General features: G+C 45.8%; 1 protein-coding gene across 5 annotated transcripts in view; it reads right to left on the reverse strand.

The window, feature by feature from the left end:
* Window positions 1-18,252, reverse strand: part of RAB11FIP4 (RAB11 family interacting protein 4) — a 109,380-nt gene that overhangs the window by 19,731 nt on the left and 71,397 nt on the right. Inside the window, exon 1 of one of the 5 annotated variants that reach the window (XM_061377324.1) lies at window positions 5,116-5,184. The exons of the other annotated variants lie outside the window; for them this stretch is intronic. The gene's annotated coding sequence lies outside the window, so the exon portion shown is untranslated. Of the gene's footprint in view, window positions 1-5,115; window positions 5,185-18,252 lie in introns of those variants that run through there. 5 annotated transcript variants of the gene reach the window in all.

An 18,252-nucleotide genomic window follows, 5' to 3' on the forward strand; every position in this document is an offset into this window, starting at 1 on the left:
CCACAGGAGCAGAGGGCACAGAGGTTCTGAAAGGCTGCTTTGTGCTCTGGATAGGAAGTTCAAAGTGACGGGCCTTTTCCAAGGCAGAGGAGAAAGGCAGTGTGCAGCCTGGAGCCCGCCAGGGAGCGGCAGGAGTCAGGAGTGTTTACACTCTTACCTGTCACTCTAATTGGCCATAATAGACATGCCAGACCTCATCAGGCACAGGGGCTAGATCCAAGCACTCCTTTTCACAGGTCATTGTTTATGCTCTGAAAGTTTTAACATTAAAAGACTTTAGCAGGCTGCTAATTTGATAATCTGAAGGGCGTGGGGGGGGGGGGGGGGGAGGGGAGAGATTCTTTCCAATTACTTTGAAGTTGTGTCCTGTCACTCCCTGCGCTGCTTCCCACTAACTACTGTCACACACATACATGTCTATGACGGGCTATCATACCCATCACTGAAGGCTCAACGCAAAGAGCAGCAGAAGAAAACATCCCAGCCTGCGGCATTAGCAACAAGTATATTCCCTTCACCTTCAACATGGACAGGCCCAGCACATCAACCACTTGAGTTCAGAGTAAAACCCAACAGATTGTTTCGCACCTTGTTCCGACACTGAGCTACAAGACTGTTTCCGTTCTCTTTCACATACCTAGAAGAAGAGGTGAGAAGTGGCACCATGCTGGTATATCATGATGTGTCACAAATGTCACTCCCAAGGAGTCCACTCCAGTAATAGCAGGAACTAATTACGTGAAAAAGTTTCTGCCAACAGTGCAAAATGCTTTTGACTGTGCAAGCTGCTAGACCTCTGCAGACTGGTACCACAGCCCTTCCCATACAGTGAACTGCCCACAGCAGGCACCTGGCACCCACATCAGGCAGCTGCATGTTGAAAGGAGCTGTGGTCAGCTCAGCATCACCTTTGTGGTATGCAAAGGGGTGCTGCAGTTCTTGGTTTAAAAAAGCTGGTATGCAACCAATGAAAATGATTTGCCTAAAAAGATCTGCACAGCAGATAACAAATATGACATAATTAACCCTCTTGAGAAGCCTTTGCCTTGAGATGAGACAACCTCTTTCTATTTTTAAAAACAGAACAGCAGTGACAGGGAAGAAACCAGAAAATGGCAAACTCTCCCCAGGGATCCTTTCCTGGGACTGCCGCTATTAAACCAGCCCCTTTGGGCAACGGGGCCAGTGAAGGCACTGCTGGTACATCACAAGCAGCGGCATTTACTGTCATACTGGCGTGGTTGGTAACACATTATTAAGACTGCTGGACACCATAGAGGCAACCACAGGCCAGATGTCACCATGTCCCTCACACAAAAGAAACACACCTGCAGTTCATAGTCACAGGCACTCCAAAGACACCCTGGTATGGACCACCCTTAGGACCAAGATGAGGTCAGATTATTTTGAAGCAACATTACAACCTGGTCTAGTGGAAGGTGTCCCTGCCTGTGGCAAGGCAAATGGAACTAGCTGATCTTTAAGGTCCCTTCCAACCCAAACCATTCTGTGGTTCTGTACCATGTCAAAGAAAGCTGGAGGCTGCTTGTGAAGGAATGTCTTTAACCCTAAAGCATAGTCCACTACACTTCTCAGTCCAGCTTCTTAATTAAGGAAGCCTGTAAGTTACAGGATTCTCTTTGCAACTGGTGCTTGCTGCTCAGGAGACAGTGAGCTCACATACCAACTTGTTTTCTTTGACAAGCTTCAAGGTCACCCAAGCAGGTACTCAGTACATAGCAAAAGCTTGCTTAATTCTTGCTCATGGGTGCCGCAAGCACATGAGTGAAGAGCTCCCTGAGCAGACTTAAGAGCTGCTCCAGCCTGAGGCTAGGTGAAGAGGAGGGTACTGCTGGTACTTCCAGAGTAACACTAGGCACAAACAGCCTGAAGAACAAGAAGCTGCTCCAGGGAGGAACAGTTCTAAGCTAATTGTTTACAGGAACCCTGGTCAAACTCCATTTCCCCTAAGAATCTGTAAGGTATAATATTTGCATTTCTTCTCTGTACTACTGCAAGCGAGGCCTCCAATAAACACAAGGAAATAAAAGGCATTTAAAGAAAGGCAAAGAAAGTAAAATTTTTGCCTCGCAAATCATACTTGCGTCTTCCCACCCACCCAGGTTAGATTACACTGCAGCCTCCAGAGGGGAGGCATGATTGGAGAATAGGAGCAATTTCAGACCCTAAGAGGCACAGAAACGTCTCGAGTTTCTTCAGCACAGTAAGAAATCCAGCCATGCTTGATGAGCAGTTTATGTTGGCAAGCAGAGGAAAAGTATTAAGGATGTGGCTTTGCTCTAGTTTATGTGGAAACACTTCCAAGAGCTCATTGGTCACACTGAATGCAGACAAGCCTATAAACTAATTTACTTAATGTTTAAGAAATACTGAAGTATCTCTGAAGAGCTCTTCATTAGGAGGACGAAGGAGCTCCAGGACCTTGGCTGCTCTTCAGCTGGTGGTGGGGCAAACCACAAGTTAAGGCGTCTCTGCTGCAGGAATAACTGGAATTGCAGCCTTTAGCCATCAAAGTTTGCAAGCACTGATTTTTAGACATTTTCACTGCCCCTGTCTATTTATAAAAGGCATTGATTTATTTTTTTTTTAAGAAAGGCTCTCACATACCTGCTCTTTTTATTTTCTTATAATGAAGTGAGAGCACTTAATTGCAGAAAGGCTGCCAAGCACATCATAGTGTTTGGCACATGACAAACATAGATTAAAGACCCAGTGATCATAAACTCTGGCACAGCCAACAAACCATGTTTTTCACTTACATGGTAAAATACAAAGCACGGCTTATTTTAGAGTTTACAGCTATGTGTAGGCAGGAGTTATTTCTACCCTTAACATGTGCACACACAAAACAGAAAGGGACCAAGCAGAAATCACAACAACGTTAGTGTGCACACTGAAAACAAGAATCAAACGGATCCATATCCAGAGACCCCCTACTAACAACCAGCAGTATTAGCTACAACACAGTGCCCAAAGCGCTGTTTTATGTTGTCAGGAAGCACTTACAGAGCCTGACTTACGGTCAGTGCAGCAATAAACCTAAATGACTATAGAAAGAACAAAAGGAATTACATTATTTCACTGCAATTCAGAATTTAAGGGGTCAAACACCGAAAAATGGCAAGCATTTGAGATTATTAATGTTTGGATAATGGTTGATCCAGCAGCAACCCACGATTAGTTTTGTAAGCATTAAAGGTATTTCACTAGGACACTTACTCAAAAGACTTAAAGAGTTAAGACCAAGGTATACTCAACACATGTTTCACGACTGGTTAATCAATAACTGAAGCAAAGCTATTTCATTCTCCTCGCTATTTTGGCATAGTGTTTTGTTTTGCAGCCTTAGCCCATGGCAAAGATCCCCCAACCACCATGCGGGTGAGAGCCCTGACAGGGCAATCACAGCTGAGAAACATCTGCACATCATGTGGCTCCTGGGACACTCGCTGCTGTGCGCAGTAATTCTTCAGATAACAAAGTTAAATGCAACCCATTAAAAGAGGTCTTAAAACTGCTCAAAGGCTACCACATCTAACATTGGGAACAACTAAGGCTCCTTATCAGGTCCTCATCTTAGGCAGATGCTGCCAAACAGGCAACAGAAATTGCACTGTCTTAGTTTGTACCCAGTTGCGTGAATAATATATCCCCTTCCCCTAACATCAGAAGGGCCACATGCAGAAAAATCACTCATCTCACCAGCGAGTTCACACTTCATACTGAGAACAGAGAACTTATTAGGGAATGGCAATCAAGTCCCATCACTGGGGAGCAACCCAACCATTCAGCACACCATCTGACTGGAATAATGCTATTTTGAACATGAGCAGCCATGAGAGCACATCAAAAGGGATTGAAAGAATCACAGATTATGCTGGCATAAGGGCTTGAATACAGGTACCATGAAGCCCACGTTCAGGGAGCCTAATCTGAACCTACTTCAGAAGTGTTCACTCATCTGTCTCTCCTCAACATGAGCAGTTAAATCAGACAAGTAACACAAGGATAAATTCTTATCTGTGCCCCCAAAAGCCACTAACCTTATAAATCTGCCAGAAATCATGAAGATTATTCCTATTATCCACGCAGCAATGTTAAACTGCCACCCAGAAATCAGCACTAGCACGGCACAGCGCAAGGACAGCATTTGCCTGCCGTGGGATCTCTGCCATAAGGTCACTTCTATGTAACAGAACAGCACAAGTTGTGTCCGTTTCAGGGACATGACAAACAGCTCCAGACCAAGAACCCTTAATACCTCTACCACTGAAAGCTTCAGAGGAAGATCTCTGCTATAAACTGCCTTTTGCTGCTGCCAAGCACATAACACAGGCCCATCAGAACCCAGTACACCAGCGGCAGGACCACTTCACTGATCACATCAGGGTGACATGGGTCCCACACACGGGCTGCTGTTACAGAATACACTGTGTGACAGCAAATCATTTCTTCCTGGCTATGTCACCAGCACCCCAGAGCTGGCAAATGCATTCATAACTCCAGCTGGGTATTAAAAGCACACAACAATGAGCAATAGCAGTCCAAACACATCACCAGTGCCACAGAAGATAATTGCTGAACACACCCCTTGCTTGCATTCGACCTTAAAAAGTAGTCTTTGCTCCTCTGAGCCTATTAAAGATTTAAAGCCCAGATACTTGGGCATCTCCATGTGCTGCAGGAGGCTCGGCGAGGCAAGAAGACTCCTTCTTTCCTCCCAAACCCCCCCATAGCCGAATTCGCCTTTCCCCCCACGTAAAAGCATTACCAGAGCCCTCCAAGCAACACCAAGCCCAACCCCTCAGCCTACATAACCCCGGCGCGATCAACCCCTCCCTCGGCAAACAAAAAACAGCAAACCCGGAGTAACAGGAAGGTTTCAGCGATGCTTTTCACCCGCCCAGCACCGGGGGAGCGGGCCCACGAACCCGACTTCCCTCACGTCGCAGCCCCGGCGCAGGGGATGCCCGGGGCAGAGCGGGATCCCGGGCGCGGGGGCTGCGACGTGGAAGACCCCAACCCCGAAGCAAAGCTTCCGCCCTCACCACACACACGAAGGTACCGACAGGTTCCCGCCTTCTCCTCCCGTACCTGCCCCGGCGCCGGGTCCCCACAGCCCGGCCCTGCCCCTCATGGAGGGGGCGGTGGGCGGAGCCACGCCGCCGTTGGGCGGGAACTTGTGCCGCCCCGCGGTTGCTAAGCGACGCTATGGCGGGGGGGAGTGTGTGGGGGGTGTCCGGTGTTAGGCACTGAATAGAGAGGTTCAGCGGGATGCAATGAAATGTGGATTAAACGACGAATAATTATATATATGGATAATATATATATATCAATATGAGGGTAGGTTTTCACTGTGAGAAAGATCCAGGGAGGCCTTAAAGCAGCTTCAAGTGCGTAAAGAAGCTACAAGAGACCTGGAGAGGGGCTTTTGATGAGGGCCTGTAAGGACAGGACAAGGGGGAATGGCTTTAGGATGAGCTCTCAGGCAGAAGTTCTTCACTGGGAGGGTGGAAGAGAAGCTGTGGCTGCCCCATCCTTAGCAGCGTTCAAGGCCAGGTTGGACACAGGGGCTTGGAGCAACCTGCTCTAGTGGAAGGTGTCCCTGCCCGTGGCACTGGTTAGAGCTGGAAGAGCTTTAAGGTCCCCCCAACACAAACCGTGAATGAAAGGAAATGAAATTAAATGAAATCAATGAAACGGAAGGAAAAGTGGTGGGAGGCAACAAGAAAGTAGAGATTGAAATGGGGTGGGAAGGCCTCGAGAGCAGCAGGAATATCAGGTCCCAGATGGGGACAGCCTCTGGGGACACCAGGGTTCACTCTCATTCCTGCAGCTGAGTGATGATCAACCGCATGTACAGCCTCCCCATGCTGATGGTGCCAGTCTAAAACACCCTCAGTGTGCTACAGAGCAAAAGAGAAGGATTCTGTTAGGAAGCAATGTCTGGTTTGTCCTTGATTCTAATCCCTTCAGTTACAAGATAAAGGAAGGCAAAACAAAAAGGCTGAGAACATTCACACTTGCCTTCATTAATTTGAATTCACTTCACTTCTTAGAAGTTGTGTAACTTCCCTTCTTGCAACACCTCATAAGGCTCGTGTTTACTGTGCTGTCTGTGCTAATAAAGAAAAGAGTAACAAAATAAAATCTGCTTCTGTGGCCCTGCAGTAGGGTAGTAAAGGCAGATGGGGGCATTCAAACAAACGCTTTCTGCAGAACTCCTGCCCAGGAGCCAAATGCTGCCCTTACAGACTGTCAGTCTTCTCTGCAGTGTTACACAGGGAAGGAAGCACCAGAGGATAAGGAAATTATGAGAAAACAGACCAAAGTGAGCACTGACAAGCCCACCAGCTCATACTTCACTCAAACCAGCTCAGCGTCGCACGTCCCAGGTCTTGCCAGAGCCTGTTCTCATTTTCACCACAGCCAGAGACTTCTAACTGTAAAATATTGCTATTCAAAAAGGGAAATAAAATACAAATAATTTCATAAGCCTCAATTCTTCTATGCAAAGCTCAAAGCACTTCATTGAACTTGACCCTTCGCCCAGTTAATTGAAAGAAAAGGAGAATTCGGTCTCTACCGAACAGAGAAGCATGGGAAGGGTGGGGGTGCCTTAGGTTTAGTGTAATGAAGTACAAGAGCAGCAGATGAAAGTCACATGCAGCTTCAGCCAACACCCCCTGCTCTCCTCATGTGTGTGAGGGGTCCCCTGGACTCGGTGGGGCGGGTCCCTGCAGATGCTGGGCTCCCTGCTGTGGCACTGGGGCTCCAGAGCTTTCGTGTTCAGGAGCTCTGCGGGGAAGCTGAGCAGAAGCTGATACTGAGCAGTGTACCAGAGATCAAACCCACCTCCCAGACATCCTCCTATTCACTAACCTGAATGCACGGGAAAGCCATTTTACTAGACAGATGTGGGGACAGACAACTTCACTGCCCACTGAATAGGACACTTCTAAAACCTGAGTTTCCTTTTAGTAATCATTTTGAAAGAGACAGTTGTATATGAGGGGTTCATTGCAGAGGAAATAACAATCACACATAGAATAATTACTTGCACAGTATGTCTTTTAATGGTTTCCTGAAAGACGCAAGCAAGGAGTTTGTATTGTTACACAGAGCAGGCAATATTGCGGCACATTGTAAATGGTTCCTGATACTTGCAGGATGATTAGCCAACAACTTTCAATGGCTTGTGGTGAGCAAAGTGTAAAATAAATGTTTGACAGATAAAGCAGAAACAGCCAAAACGGATATTATAATAGAGATGTTAAGAACAAGCATAACTGTTTGTTTCACCTGATGAATGTATTACTGAGTATGCCACTCAGGACTGTGCCATTTACTACACAGTAACAATTAAGAAGGCATAAATGTCTCATTGATAGAAGTGTTCCTCAATAAAGGTCCTAGAAAATGTACAGGTTTTAGGCAATCACTTCTTATTAAGAAATGACTGCATAAAAAATGTATTAAATAGTAATCATAGCTATAATAGAGGTCCACTTCTCACTTCATTAAAGCTAAGCCTTAAGTGGAGATTGTTACAGGCTGACTTTGATCTCCACTGAGATCAAAACCTTATTTTTCACATATTTCACAGTAAAGCGATAATTTCCTGTGTAATATGATTTGTTTCCTACAAAAGGAAAAGCTGTGCATGCTGTCAGCATGGCAGGTGGCCATCACTGCCTTCTGGAGGCCATCACTGTATCTGGAGTGACACAGACCTTTAGCTGCTTCATCTGTAAGAGCAGTGAGGTGAGGAGGAAGGGCTGCATGTCTGTGTGAAGGAAGATAGCAGCTTCCACTTAGTAACGCTGGCAGCTGCAACTCAAGTGAGTCAGTGCCACAGGAGATGCTGCATGATCTGTGTTTCCCAGGTGAGACTGGCGGGCTCTCCTCTCATCATGACTGCAGGCAGCTGAGGAATCTCTGCAGGTCAGTCATAGCTCAGATGACCACAGAGATTGAAATATGCTCCAGGCTTCACGCACAGTTTGCATGAATGGGATCTGCACACCAAGAGCCTCACTTGCATGGTGTTTTCTGCCTCCATCGATAGCAGACTTTCTGCTTTCCAAAGGAATGTTGAACAATGGCAGGTAGGTTCTACAGTACTAGAACAGCTGGCCCTTGGAAATGACAGGGCATTGCCACATGCACAGTTTCCATCTTAATTCATTTTGGCTTTTCCTATCCTGTCTGCCATACACCTACTTGTACACAGTTTTATTTGTAAAGTACGTGTAAGCTTAAGTCCTATCCAGAGTTTGAGGCTAGGATACAGACAACTAGCTTTCTGTTAATGGAGAGTAGGCTTTTAGCTTCATTACCACAGGAAAGAAAAGAGATGGCTACACTGGCAAAATGATGCTTGGTACTGCCAGATCCCACAGATAAATGATGCTAAGCATCCCGAAAAAGGTGCTTGCAGAAGCATGCCAGAGGAGATCTGGGCCAAATATTTGTATTTGGGTGCTTAAAGGAACACTAAGTACAGAGCTGAGTGCCCACATCACAATCACTGCTGACTTCTTCCCTGTGAGGGTGCTGAGGCGCTGGCACAGGGTGCCCAGAGAAGCTGTGGCTGCCCCATCCCTGGCAGTGTTCAAGGCCAGGTTGGACACAGGGGCTTGGAGCAAGCTGCTCTAGTGGAAGGTGTCCCTGCCCATGGCAGGTGGGCTAGAACTGGATGAGCTTTAAGGTCCTTTCCAACCCAAACCAATTTGTGATTCTATGACCTGCAGTAGCAGCCAGAGTGCCCGCTGAAACCAGGGAAATGCCAGGCAGGGTATGTTGTTAAAAGGGTTTTTGGCAGAACAACCTGCTGATCTTGTACAAAACACTGCAATTTCTTCTGCAGCAATTCTGAACAAAGGCTGGCACCTCCTCTGCTGTTCCAGAGGCAGAATCCTTCCTCTGAATCTCACTAAAGCATCGCTCACAGGCTAGTCACCCTAATGACAAGAAACTGGAGCTGAAATGTGAAGAACACAGACTAATTAATAATGAAGATAATGAGATCACCAGAATGTATATACCAAACCCGCATCTTCATTATCTCATGAAAACTAGCAACTCCAATCATGCTTTAAGGGCCTTTAATCATGCTCTCTCTGATGAATATTGGTGGCTACTCTGCACAGATACTTACGTAGAAATACCTTTTGTGTGGGTTTTCCCCCTACAATAATAGCTGGCCGAGTTTCTACTGCACGTTACTGCTCTGCTTCAAAATGAGATAGTGCAGACTACTAATTACAGCTGGTCTGATCTTCATCTCATCTACTCTCATCTTACTTTGGAGTGCCTCCTTTGAAGCAAAGGCAGTGAGACTGGTGTGAATTACTTACTGCAGTATTAGTACGAATCCCTTTTATTATGACAGAACAAACCAAGAATGATCCCTAATTAAACTAGTTTCTGCAGAAACACAGGGAGCACATAGTCCCTGCCCCAAGGATCTTACAATCAGAACAGAGGTAAGGAAAAGAGCACAGAAGGAAGTCAGACTACAATTTGTTCCCCTGACTTGTCTGAAGGGGAGGTCAGGAGGAGACTAAGATAGGATGAACAGAGGAAAAGTGTGGAGCTGCTGCGGGAAGCAGCAGGCTGCATTTACAGCTAATGGAGCCTTTTCAGAGTATTCTGCGGTTTCTTCTCTGCCCTCCCCATCCCTGCATCCCTGGACAGGGTGAGGAGGTCAACTCCAAACTACAGCTTCACGGAACATTGCTGTAGGTGGAGTAGGCTCAGCTCAAATCCTGCTCTCACTCCCAAAAACAAGACCCAAAGTGTCTGCAGAGAGGCTTATTTTAGCAAGTAGGGAAGCAGCTCTTTCACCTCTCCACCATCGGGTAGACCATGGGGGCTTGCTCTCCCCATGATCCCCTTTAACATTAATCAGAGCAGAATGCTTGCTTGTGTACTGTCCTCAGGAATACAGCAGCCAGCGCGGCAGATCAAAAAGCACGGGTCAGATGAAGGGTTCACAACAGAAGGTCTGACTGCTGAGGGCAGGATGGAGCTGGCTGGGAGCCCATTAGCATCAACTCCTTGGGCCTATAATGAAGCTGGACCCAACTCTATGATGTGCAATTATAGCATAAAGACATTTCAGGGAACTTACCCATTGCCCTCTCTACAGATGAGCTACTTGTAACCTCTTTGCCATCAGCAGGTTACCCTTTGGTTGCTTAATGAGGCTGCATTTGGAAAGACTTTCTGTGTTCCTCTCCAAAAGGGACAGTAAGTCATGAACTGTGAATCCAAAGGTCAGATAATAGAGCAGGGTATGCACCCTGCTTGGAAAAGCAGTTTATTTTTTGCTCATCACTGCAATGGTACTATTAGGTCTTCCCTATCATGCTCTGAAGGTGTCTCATAATCATAGCTGTGAATCCACAATCAAAGCATCTTTGTCAAAAACATGCCAGGCACAAAATCTATTCTATTTGGTCTTTGTCAATATGACCAATAATAAAAATTAAGATAAAACAACAGGTTATACGAGCAAATTCAAGTGAAAAATATGTAACTTGTCCTATAGAGATGGGCTGGGAGGACCGTGCAGACAGAGGACACATTTGCACTGCAGCTAAGTGCACAGAAGACAGCAAAGAAAGTGTGAACATCCCTCAACCACCTCAGAGCTTCAACCAAGGTGGAGTCAAGCAACTCCACGCTTTACCAAAAAGATGCAAATGCACTTCCTCAGCTCTCTGCTGTGACATATGAACTCAGCTCCGCTGTGGCTGCAGGGTCAGTTTGCTTTATTGGTGGGTTTACTGGCCAGGAGTTAGGTGAGCCTGGAGACCTGGATGGAGCAGTACGGGGTTCTGACAGCCCCTCTTATGGATGTGAAGCTCTACTGGATTTGGCTTTGCATGGTCTGTAAAAGACAGGCTGTTGCCTGAAGAACACACCTTTTGGTACTTTCAACTCTAAGCATGCTTGCATGACATGGTTTAAAGCTTTTAGCCCATACTCTTTATAACATCACTTGTTACCACAGGAAAGGAAAAGAATCAGCTGTCCAGGACAGGAATAATTCATGCTCATGAGTGGCTAATATTTCTCACATGGCTAAGAGAAAGGTTGCTGTACAGAGCATCCTAAAGCCTGTGCTGAGCTCATGGGTGCAACGTCACATCGGTCCTATTGCTTGTTTGCATTAATACATCTCTTTAATCACACAGTCACACGGTATTTCCCACTGGTCTGGACTTGTCCAGGACACAGGCTGGATGGTGCTCAGTTTATCAGCAAGCATTCAATATCTGCTTTAGTCTCCTTGATCAAAGTGTAGCTTCACGTCTTATTTACAGCTACTACTAACAGCCTCTATAGACAGAACTATTTATTTTCCCCCAAGCTTTGTGCTCATCACACTGACATCTGAGTGCCTTGCGAAGATTAATTTACCTTCATAAAGCCTCTTCAAAATGAGAGAAGATGGTATTCCCATGATTTTACACATCAGGAGCTGCTGCAGAGACAGATTGAGGTCAAACATTTCCATTCATGATAGGTCCTAATAGGAAACATCTCAGATCTAAAATTTTTTAGATATCTTCAAATATAATGCCAAAACAAAGATCTGCTGGTTTGTGTGTTAAACAGAGCTCTGACTGGCTCCTTATGAAGCCAGGTATTACAAGAACAGGAGAGGAGTAGGAACTGTAAATACTGGTCACTGGAAATACAGGATGAAAGCTTTCTCACTGCAACACTAAAACCCAATACAGATAACCCATGTCAGTATAAAACACATTACGAGCCTGCAATGAAGCAGCAAAATATACTTTGAGAAAGTATGGGATTTTTCTCTGCAGTTTGCAACACAGGACCAACTCCTGAGAGCACAGCTGGAGGTGGGAGCAGGTTCTCTCCACTTCTTGGGGTCTGGCCCATTAAGCATGGACAAACCCAGAAAGCTTTGTAGTGTAGAGGACTACCCTGAGAAGGAAGGCCTTTGTTTTATTAGTGTGTTAAAAGCATCTGTGGCTCAAATGTGCCAGTATCACTTTACAGCATGAAAACGCTGCCCAGGGGACTCTCAAGACTCATCTTTTCAAACGCTGCTACCTCTTTGTCAGTTTTAATAAAAGACAGCTACAAAAACAAAGTGGGCCATGTGGTCTCAATAAAGCAGAGACTGGCAATCAATAACAGAAACAATCTGCACTTGCGTGCTGGGAGAATTTGCTTTTAGCAGCAACATCTATATAGCAAGACATCACTCAAGACCTCCCTTTGATTTTTTTCAGGACAATAAGCCCACTGTGCCCAAAGCATATCTGTGCTTATAGAGATTTGCAAATCCAGGTCAGAGTTTAGACCGATAACATGACCATGCAACATATGATGATGGATCAGAGCTTACAGGATGTTTGATCCTTCTTCTCTCCTAAAATGGACACTTTTCTGTCTCAAAAGAAAACCCATCTGATAAAAATCTGATATTTTAATACAACATATGTATTTGCTGCTGCACTTCTTGATCTTTCATAGTAGTACCCTCCCAGCTCTGCACATGACTCTGCCTAATACAAGCCCCTGTCTCCAGCCACAGTCTTTAGCAGTTGATTGAGGTAGGTGTAGAGTTAGGAAAGGCAACAAAACATGGGGACAGACATGGAAGCTAACAAGAAGTCTTTGTCATTTGTTATGCTGAAAGACACCAAACTGTGCCATAGCAGGCTTTTTAGATGAGACTCCAGACACATTTTGTCCCTGCCCTCCTGTATGTAATTTGTATGAACTGGTCCATTCCCTGTGACTATGCACTTAGGTGACAGGGTGGCACTCAGCTGCTGGGCTCCTTCTCTTTCACTTTCGGGCAGACCCCTGGCTCTTTCCTTCACCAAAGGAGGAACCAGATGTTTTCAGTTCCTTCTGACTGAGGCACCACAGCACTGGGGAGCAGAGGAACCAGCTTGTCGGGTTCAGCATGCTTCAGTAACTAACGTTAATAAAATCGTTTTAAGTTGCAACTGCTGCAAATTTGTATGTGCCTTGTTCAGGATTACTTTAGGTTTAGGATGTTGGGTCATACAGAAAGTCAGGAATGGGCTCAACCATCGGTTCTATCCAGAAACAGAATTTCCATTCTTGGATATGCAAGTGGATACAAAATATTAACATGTGGATGGAAAAACCTCACTACTTTCTGTAAGTAGTTCCTACAAAGCATTTCAGAGGCACGGCTGGATATTACAGAGGAGAGTCCAATCTCAGTAAGAAACCTACAGATTTTAATTCACAAGTCACACACAGTCTTATCAGCTGAGACATGAATTACATTCCAGCCTAAAGACTTGGTGGTATAGACATCAAAACCACCCGATTTTCACCTGCACCATCCCTAGGACATTCCTTTACCTCTGTGATTTGTGGCTCCCGTTTGCATTCATATTGAAACCTAGCAAGCCAGGTACTTCCACCAGCTCTGCACAGCAGCAGGAATATACAGCAAGTCAATTTCCTATGGCACCAGAGAATGACAACTCAATACTTTCATGACATTTCATTAGGGAGGATTTTAATCTTGTCCCTAAGAGACAGCAGCTGCTTTGCCACTGCTGGATTGAGGTTTTTGGCAACTCACAGATAATAAGGAGCCAGTGGAAAGAGAGGAAGAAAACAAGATCTTTGCATGGTGAAAGCAGTGCTTTGGGAAATAACCTTCCACACCTCCAGCAGGCAAAACCAGAGAATAAAAAAGATACATGCAGAAAGCCTCTTTGCCAAATCTTGTAACCAGAATTCTGCCCTTTTCCTCCACAGCACCCGTGTCCAGTCATCAAATCCGTTTCTCAGTATTTTGTTCTGGTATAAGCCAAGACCCAGATCAAGGCTCCCCGGGGGCATAGCACTGTACTGTGGTAAGCCAGCAGCATGAAAGTCAGAGCTAAATCAACAGAGTTCAGTGAACACTGAGAGGGTGAGCAGCAAAGGGGATTTACTTAGAAATGGAGCACCTATGAACAACTAGGAGTTTCAGGACTAATGCACTTGTTTTGTTCCCCAGGTATTTTCACTGCAAAGGTACATAAAGAGGCTTAGAAAATTCTCATCTTGCTACTACAGTGAACAAGAGCTATTGCCAACTAACCACCTAACACAGAGAAAGCAACAGTGATTTTTCTTTTGCAGTCATTTCATGTTCTGCCCTTTGCTCTGGCCCAGCCAACTAGAGACAGAGCCTCTCAGGACACAAAAAGCCCAAGATCCCAGACCACAAGACATAAAAACATTTCTGTGCACACACTGCCTCCTCACAATAACCTCATTATCACAGCTGTCAATCAACAGCACAAACCAGTCACTAGCATGGGAACTACTGATAAGAGATGCTCACCCTCAAATGCATTCATTTGCTGCCTGGAACAACACAAGTGATAGCAGCTTTAACACAGCAACAGGCTCCTCAAAGCTGGAGTGTGAGTATCCTGTCTGTTCACTGCAAGAGACTGGATGGGTCACACAAAGAGATTCCCTTCGGCTCTGTGTTACACTGCTGGGGCCACAGTGTACAGCCCCTTCAATTCCATACCAAACTATCACTCGTATGGAGATAATTGTTTAATAACCAGAAGCACACACTGTCTTTCAGATTTATGTCCCGCAACCATGATGTGCTGTGATCAGGATGAAAAATCTAAGGGCCTTTTTCCTTACAGATTTCCCAGCGCGTCAATCTTGTATCCACTTGCTATCCCTCATCATAAGTGGCTATTCAAAACCTGAGTATCATCAGTCATTCACCTGGTACGATATCCCTCTGTCATTTCTGCAAGCCCTTGATTTACCGATAAAGGATGGTTATATTCCTCACCATGCCAATACAAGGCTGGGTTCAACACTCATGCTCAGTTCTGATCTCAGTGCTCCTCAGCCACCCTTCAAGACAGTGTCATAACAGTGAGAACTGGGTCCTGATTCAGTTTTAACAAATTCCAGAAAAATTCTGTCATCATTTTAAAATTAGCTAAAAAATAATCTTTCCCAAGGCAGAGATGTTCCAAACCCCACCAAATACCCTGAACATTCAGCTCCTGACTCAGAAACTGTAGCAGATGGGCTCAGAAGGCTTTTTTAATATTGGCTATTAATAAGTGCAAACGTTCACAATGACAAATGCAATGTATTTTTAGTCTGTGCTGGGATATTAGCCTGGTTTCATCAGCACTTTTGTCAAACTTCCTGCTTTGACTCAAACCCACAATATTCTGGCTGCGAGGCTGGTGTTTGTTTAAATACACACACTCACAAGCTCTTTCCAGCCTCATGCTCCTGTTTCAGAGTAAAGTCTGCAAGCATCTGCACTGGCCTGACTACCTGCAAGGTGTGTCTATCCATACATCTTCCCTTAGTTCTCTCCCAGCACCCAGGAATATTCTTGTAACTGGGATTGTTCAATCACTGCAGCTGGAATTACTCTAGTGGAAATCAGCTCAGAATCAGGCTTTGCTATTGAAATGAATGGACTAACTCACAATACAGTTAACTAGGAAGACGTGGCTCTTGTACTATAAAGATCATAAATGTCTTTATTCAAGTCTTTCACTGTTATTTTTCAGAGAGTAAAAACTAGGCAGCAGTGAGGAGGGAAGACGTGTAGCAAATGCACAGGGTCTCAGTCACCTTCTGTCTCTGCCATGTCTTTACTTCCCAGCTCAATACCTGTAGCACAGCCACACCAACACCTCCCAATGCCCAACACAGTGGAACAACCTTGCAGTGCTGTGAACCTTGGCTGTAAGCAATGCAAATATTTTGACTCTGATTCCTGTAGCCATTTCCCTAGGTTACACATGCAATCGTTCCCAAAGGAACACTGTGGTAAACATAAACTGTGATAACGGTTTGAGGAATGCCAGCTGCCATAAAATGGACCCTATTGTTTGTGTTTATCTGGGAGCAGACAGGATTTCATGGCTGCACTTTGTGGTTTCTTCTGGGATCATTGCAGTAGTTTTTACATATGGCAAGTTTGTTCCAGTGGGAGCTCACTGTTAGATGGAAAGCACCAGAAAGGACATGGGGAAACCCAGGGTGATTGCACAGGGAGCCTGCAGAGAAGGCTCTGTGCTGCTCACCTGCAAGGGTGATGCTTTGTGAACAGACTGATCTCCCCAGGAGAAGCTTTGCTCAGTAACCAGCCCTTTGGAGGTTCTGTCTGGATCTGCAGGGCAAACACAGAAGAACAAGGAAGGATGTTCCAGGGCAACACAGCCTGGATAGTATCATCCTAATGCTTGCATGAAAAGAAAGAGTGGCTACTGCCATTTCACTGCCAAGAAACCTGACATGGAGACGGTGTGGCTTTTAAAGGCGTTCAGACACCTACTTCTCACTCTTTAATTGCTTCTGTTCCATATTCATGTGATAAAAGCTCAAAGAAACACTGCAAGGCTTTGCTAAACAGCAGGAATACAGCTGAGGTGGTCTCCAGCCCTAAAACTACTTTCAAGTGACTTCTCCAAGCTCAGACAAGAAAACCATCGCAAAGTTAGGACTTAGGACACTCATTTCACTCGTGCAATGCCACCCTCAGGGCTCTGATGAAGGACCTTGCTAGGATGGATGCTGCACAGGACTAAGGTTCTTTTCCTCACAAATTTAGCTCCAGTCCTTCCCTCCTCCTTGAGCAATGGGCAGCTATGGGGAAGGAGTATTTCACATGATTCATTTTCTGCTGTGGCAGAGGATGCGTTTCCTTGTGCATCTGTGTTTTTGTTCAGACAAATGACTAAGCCGTGGGCAGTGCTCTGGAGCGACAGCAGCGCCCAGGCTCCCCAGCTCAGCAGTTATCTGTGAGGGTGGCTGACTGCACCAATTGTCTTGCCTTCCCAAGTGATATTAGCATTTTATCATTAAATCACAGTTAACATCAAAACTGGAAGCCTCCCTAAGGCCTGAATGAAGCAGATCATAGAGCTCCTCAGCTGAAACCAATTTTTCATCTCCTGCTCCTGGGAAAAGTGATGATTTTTTGACATCCACATATGCTAAAGCAAGCTGGCCACCAGATACAGGCAGCCCACAGTGAACCACTGAACACAAGCACTCCTGCCAAAGCCTGGTCTAAAAGCTACTGACATCCTGCAGACACAACTGCTCTGCCTGGAAACAACATGGAAACTGCAAGCCTGGTGTAAGACCTCATGCAAGTCTTAGGGGCACAATGCCCTTCACTCCAGAGATAAACCTGCCCTCCCTCTTCAAGCTGGCTCTGAGGACACTCAGACCAGCCTCACATGTCTGTCTTCCACTTCTTCCAAGTTTTAATTGCTTCTAGTTTACATTTGGGTGACCAAAGCTCAAAAGAAACAAGTTCAAAGGCTTTCCCAAATAGCAGTGTAACAGTAGGTGGTCCCCCCTATGGCAATTACCCATCTTACAATTACACAAAAGGAAAATGAAGGAAATAATTGCAGTGTCCATATAGGGCCTCTGCTGTCAATTATCCCTAATGTGGGGTGTCTGCCCTCTGTTTCCTTCCTGGTGGCTCAGCCCCAGGGAGGCAGGGACAGCACTGAAAGCCCAAGGATGGATCAGCATCATCGGTCACCCTTATCTAATGTCCAGCATGACTGAAGAGTGGCTTCAGTTGCCTGAACACAGACATTTAATGCCACTCTGTAGCCCTCAGTTATTCAAGGCATTCACACAGATATGGCAGGAGACAGAGGCTACAGGTGAGAAGACACACAGCCCCTAAGGGTGCTGCAGCACAGGGTCCTAATGGGCACAGGGCTCCAGAGGATCCCAACCCACCACCCCTGCTGCAGCTTGCTGGGTGTGTTCAGATGCCTATGTAGCTGGTGCTAAAGGTACCCCACAGTGAGAGCCATCACTCTTTAATAACCTAAGCATGCTCTCAGCTGTGCGCTATGTAAGTGGAACAGCAACAACTGAATTCCTGAAACCCAGAGGAATGCAGGAGACTCTCCTTGGAGGCTGCAGACACTGCCATCACCTGGGAACTCCTCCCATGGCCACCCAGCTCTGCATAAGACAGCTATTGGATTGCCACTTCAGGCTCGGCGCTTTATGCTTCAGGCTCTGCCAGACCTGTTTAATCAGCTGTAATGTGACACTTACTTCTATAAAGACCTGAGATCTTCCCTGGCAGCATGCCTTTCCTCCAGGAGGTCAGCCTGGATCCCTGATTTCTGACGTGCTGCTGCTACCAGCAGGGACACGAAGCAATAAAAT

This window comes from Neopsephotus bourkii, unplaced genomic scaffold (genome assembly GCF_033783945.1).
Source record: "Neopsephotus bourkii isolate Nb327-2 ecotype Australia unplaced genomic scaffold, CSIRO-AGI_Nbou_v1 NB_1749, whole genome shotgun sequence".
Taxonomy (NCBI): Eukaryota; Metazoa; Chordata; class Aves; order Psittaciformes; family Psittacidae; genus Neopsephotus; species Neopsephotus bourkii.